Source organism: Rhamphochromis longiceps, linkage group LG20 (assembly GCF_057381845.1).
Source record: "Rhamphochromis longiceps isolate RC_006_pf linkage group LG20, R_longiceps_female_GT1.1, whole genome shotgun sequence".
NCBI classification, from domain to species: domain Eukaryota; kingdom Metazoa; phylum Chordata; class Actinopteri; order Cichliformes; family Cichlidae; genus Rhamphochromis; species Rhamphochromis longiceps.
In genome coordinates, this window is record NC_140576.1 from 24,870,181 (window position 1) to 24,875,928 (window position 5,748).

Here is a 5,748-nt window from a genome sequence, read left to right on the forward strand (position 1 = left end):
AGGACAATTTTCGCACGAGGTCAGTCATGGCATACCTTTCCAGTTCAGTGTGAAATACTGTGTACTTGCATTCAGCAGGTGTGTCAGTCAGAGAGAGGCTGATGCTAGTGAAACGTCAGTTCCTCCTCTGTGTATTCATGTAGCTTCTCCTCCAGACTCTATGTTGTTTAGTTGCTAAACATCACATAACGGTGAAAACAAGCAGTAGAGTCTATATTTTATTTTATCTTCATGTTAGCTTGCAATGCATACATCTTGACTTTTGTCATACTAGAAACCACTGCCAGTATTTCCAGTTGCCTAATTACTGGACCTCAGTCTTAAAGGTGACTGCTTCATAGTGCTCCCCCTTGCTTCTCAATGCTAAAGAGAGTAATCTGTAATCTTTTGTTTAATCGCTTGAACAAGCAGGAGGGGTTGGAGAGAGAAGAAAAGGGGAACTAAAAACAAAAACACAAAGCTAGAAAATGCATGAGCTGCAAGTGTAGGAGCACCTTCGTGTGTGTGTGTGTGTGTGTGTGTGTGTGTGTGTGTGTGTGTGTGTGTGTGTGTGTGTGTGTGTGTGTGTGTGTGTGTGTGTGTGTGTGTGTGTGTGTGTGTGTGTGTGCGGAGAAACAGAAGGGACTGCTGAGTGTTACGCTGTGCTGAGAATAGCTCTTAGAGAAGCACTATAAAGCCCAGCATTACCCCCCTCCACAAAAGACCTGCCTAAGCATTAAACACCATTATTATTTGAAACAATTTGTCCACGAGTGGCAGCCTATCTCCACGTGTATACCTGTGTCATTTTTGCCTTTCTCTGTGATTTTTATTTTTTTATTGATTCAATCCCACAAAGTACAGTTAGCTCTTGTTAAGCCTCTCCGACACAGCAGGGGCTCATCATTTAAAAGTAGAATGGGAGGGAGAGCCTTCAGTTTTCAGGCCCCTCTTCTGTGGAACCAGCTTCCAGTTTGGATTTGGGAGACAGACACTATCTCTACTTTTAAGATTAGGCTTAAAACTTTCCTTTCTGCTAAAGCATATAGTTAGGGCTGGACCAGGTGACTCTGAATCCTCCCTTAGTTATGCTGCAATAGACGTAGGCTGCCGGGGATTCCCATGATGCATTGAGTTTTTCCTTTCCAGTCACCTTTCTCACTCACTGTGTGTTAATAGACCTCTCTGCATTGAATCATACCTGTTATTAATCTCTGTCTCTCTTCCACAGCATGTCTTTATCCTGTCTTCCTTCTCTCACCACAACCAGTCGCAGCAGATGGCCCCGCCCCTCCCTGAGCCTGGTTCTGCCGGAGGTTTCTTCCTGTTAAAAGGGAGTTTTTCCTTCCCACTGTCGCCAAAGTGCTTGCTCATAGGGGGTCATATGATTGTTGGGTTTTTCTCTGTATCTATTTTTGTACGATCTACTGTGCAGTATAAAGCGCCTTGAGGGGACTGTTGTTGTGATTTGGCACTATATAAATAAATAAAATTGAATTAAAATCATGGCAATGGGTAGATACACGCAAGCATTATCGTTTTGTAAGGTGGCAGTATTAAAATTTGGATTTTTTAATCTTTCTGTTGTTTCAGCTTTTGACTTGACATGTGTTGAAAAAGAAAGGACTAATTGATATTAATTAAAATTCAGCATGAATCCAGTGCTGCATACTAACATGAGGTTTTATGGATACAGCAAATATGCCATGGAGAAACACTCAGTATACAGAATACAACCAGAAGTTAGAGAAGGGATTCAAGGTCTTCATTGAGTTGTAGAATATTATGACTGTTCGCACGAAGAATTATAGGCCTAAGTGGCTGGTTTACGCTAAAACCACAGTGCTATGAGGTTGTATGCCAACTCTCTACTGATTTGTGTGTTGCTTTCATGTAGTTATGTGGTCTATCATCAACAGGACATCTGCTGTCAGGGAGTCAGCAGCAGTTGCAGTAATCAGTGTGCTTCTCCTTCCACCTATCTCTGGGCAACCTCGATAAGGAGAAGGAAAAATGCGGTGTCATATTTATTCATGACTACTTTTTCAATTTTCCGTTCTCTCCTCCACCGAGGCTCTGCATGTATGCCCTATTCTATAGCTATCTTTAAGTGACAGATTAAAATTGAATGGCTTTCTTGTTATTCTATCTATAAAACAAAATCACGGCCATTAATATTTCTACTTTGGCCGGTAGGAGCCGAGGGAGAACATTTTTTTCACCTGTGTAATAAAGTAGATGAGGATCTCTTCGGTGGACAGGTAATCATTTTCTCATCATAGCAGGAGAAGATGGAGAGAGAAAAGAGAAATGGGAAATTGAGAAATGCCCAAAAGTGGTGAGAATACTAACAGAAAATAGAAAGAGAACAAAAGTGAGTAAGAATTGTAAACAAAACCAGTAAAAGAGAGAAAGAGAGAGAAAAGGAACAGAATAAGTTACGACTTTAAAGTAAACACAATATCTTAAAGGTGACAGCTCCTACAATCTTATAATAAGTGGTCAAAAAAGTCTAAGATCCATAAAAATCTCAAACCAGTTTAAATCCGATCCATCTCCTAGTCTCATTCAGGAGTGTTGCAATGCTTCAAGTGGGGGCCGCTGAATTGTGACCGCTCACATTTGATGCTCACTGGATCTCACACTGTGCCAAAGCTTCAGCCATTCTACTTCAATTTTATTTGGGGTAAGCACGCACCACATGTCAAAGGTTTCAGTTTGACCCCGAGGGACAGAGTTACAGTATACAACCCCATAAAAAAGCCCATCAATAACAATAAAAACACCCCACAAGCATATGCCCTGTTGGGCATATGACCTGGTGCCTTTTTCTTTTGGAAACTGTAGACACTTTCACTGCTGGCACTGACCCAGCTGTCATCACCAATGATGATCCTTTACCTGAAGAACGTCAGGTTATTTTTACAGAGAAGGTGTTGTTTTGCTCTCTGCACCAGTGTAACGTCTTTGGTTAACTGCAGATGCTAAGTTGATCAGAACAGGGTTTCCATTGAGCAAATTAATGATAACAGCAAGGCTAAACATGGTGTAAAGATTTTTAAAAATTGTCCTTGAAAAGGAGACCGGCTAAGTTTATATTTTCACTTCACCTTCCGCATAGTGATGTTTGGTGCTACACGTACTTCAGAGGCTATTATTACAGTTTTTCTCAAATGCTAAAACACATTTCACAAACGTTTCCACCATGTTCCCCAATGTCTAAACACAACACCCTTTTCTAAAGCTACATAAACACAACCACACCTGCCCACTGCAAAAACTCAAACTTTCACACCAAAAGAGCAGCTCGAAGCTTTCAAAAAATGTAAACACTATACACATCATTACACACTACAGCAAAACAATTGAAAACACAATGCTCATTTTGTGAGAAGGTTCTTTGTTGCATAACTGCCAATGCATATTTTTAGAAACCATACAGTAACGGATCGTCGTAGATCTCTGCAGACGATTAGGCATTTAGATTTGTGAGTTTCATATGAAGAGTATAAATCTATAGAAAATCCTGCATCTACGTACACTACTGTAACACAACTCAATGCAAAAACAGAATCTATTGCACACAACAGTACTCCTGAAAACATGATCAGGGTGTGAAGTTTTTTTTATTTACGTCATTCACACCACAATCACTGTGTGGCATCATGTCGCTGAGCTGCATCGGGCCACATCACCTCATCCACATCGCAGGCTATATTGTCTCTTGCCAGGCACCGCAGGAAAAACGCCCTGGAATGGCAAATCCATCCTTGGAAGGCCTCCGCTGGGATGTCAACACAGGCCAGCTCCATTGCCCTTAGGAGGTTCTCTCTTGTGTATCGTTGTCTGTCATAAACCTTCCATCTCCATGATGAGAAGAACTCCTCTATAGGGTTCAGGAAAGGGGAGTAGGGTGGAAGACAGATGTTTACAGTTTTTCTCAAATGCTAAAACACATGTCACAAACGTTACCACCGGGTCCCCCAATGTCCAAACACAACACCCTTCTCTAAAGCTACATAAACACAACCACACCTTCCCACTGCAAAACTCAAACTCCCACACCAAGAGAGCAGCTCGAAGCTGTCAAAACTGTAAACACTATACACAGCATTACACACTACAGCAAAACAATTGAAAACACAATGCTCAATTTGTGAGAAGGTTCTTTGGTTCATAACTGCCAATGCATATTTTTATAAACTGTACAGTAACGGATTGTCATAGAACCCTGCAGAGGATTAGGCATTTAGATTTGTGAGTTTCACATGAAGACTATAAATCTATAAAAACATCCTGCATGTACGTACACTACTGTAACACAACTCAGTGCAAAAACAGAATCTATCGCACACAACAGTACTCTCGGAAACATGATCAGGGTGTGAAGTCTTTTTTATTGTCTACACGGTCTTTTTACAGTATTACACACAGTCACTGTGCGGCATCATGTCGCCGAGCTGCATTGGGCCACATCACCTCATCCACATCACAGGCTATATTGTCCCTTGCTAGGCACCGCGGGAAAAACGCCCTGGAATGGCGAATCCATCCCTGGAAGGCCTCCACTGGGATGTCAGCACAGGCCAGCTCCATTGCCCGTACGAGGTTCTCTCTTGTGTATGGCTGTCTGTCATACACCTTCCATCTCCATGATGAGAAGAACTCCTCTATAGGGTTCAGGAAAGGGGAGTAGGGTGGCAGACAGACGTTTAAAAAGTGGTCACTGTTGGTGGTGAACCACTCTGATTTGGTTTGTTCTGTGGAAGCGGACATTGTCCCAAATGATCACATAAATGTGGTGTGCGTGTCCAGGATGGTGTTGTTGGCGGTCCAGGAGGATGTCTTATAGCTCCTCTAGGAAGGTGAGGAGACGTTGGGTGTTGTAAGACCCAAGGACAGCATGCCGGTGGACAAGCCCGTCTGAACCCATGGCCGCACAAAGGGTAATATTACCCCCCCGTTGGCCAGGGACCTCAGTGATGGCTCTTTGGCCAATGATGTTACGGCCTCTTTACCTTCGTTTCTGCAGGTTGAAGCCAGCCTCATCCAGGAAGAGGTACTCATGATGTCTGGCCATCGCTTCCAACTGTAATATCCTCTGTGAAAATTTGAAAGTGCACAGGTGTTCAGAACAACAGTCAATCAGGTAGCACAGTATTGTCCAGAAGTAATGTAGGCCACTGAGCAACACAGTATGTCCACTAACTGTACTGTGAACATGGATGTATACTTACACATACTTATAACGTAGGTCTTCGTGTCGCGCAGAGTTGCGCTCAAAGGGAACCCTATAGACCTGTTTCATCCGTGTCTTTTTGCGCCGGAGAACTCGGTCTATTGTGGCCAAGCTGACATCGTCAATGCTCTCAAAGTTGACATTATCGGCAATGACTTTGTCTCTGATCTCCCGGAGTCTGATGAGGTTGTTCCCACGAACCATATCCACAATGAGCGTTTCTTGTGCCACTGTAAATATGGCAACCCTCCCACTTCTATGTGGCATTCTTTCAACTCTACAGAAAGAAACATGTGTTGTCAATTGACATATGTTACAATACAGTCACAACTGATTTGAAACCAAAAGACTACTTTCACAGGTTTGTAAAACTGTATTGTGACAAAGAAAGCAATCGAGTACAATACTTGTTGTGTTGTCTGAATGCCCTGATCATGGTGGCCACGGTGAACCTACTCAGGTTTGGACGGACTCTTAGTCCTGCTTCAGCCATTGTCATGCCATGGACAATGACATTGTCAATGACTGTT

At 42.7% G+C, this 5,748-nt stretch overlaps 1 pseudogene; it reads right to left on the reverse strand.

Moving 5' to 3' along the window:
- Positions 1–4,329: 4,329 nt before the first annotated feature.
- Positions 4,330–5,422, reverse strand: LOC146645399 (uncharacterized; annotated as a pseudogene).
- Between the last annotated feature and the right edge of the window lie 326 nt (positions 5,423–5,748).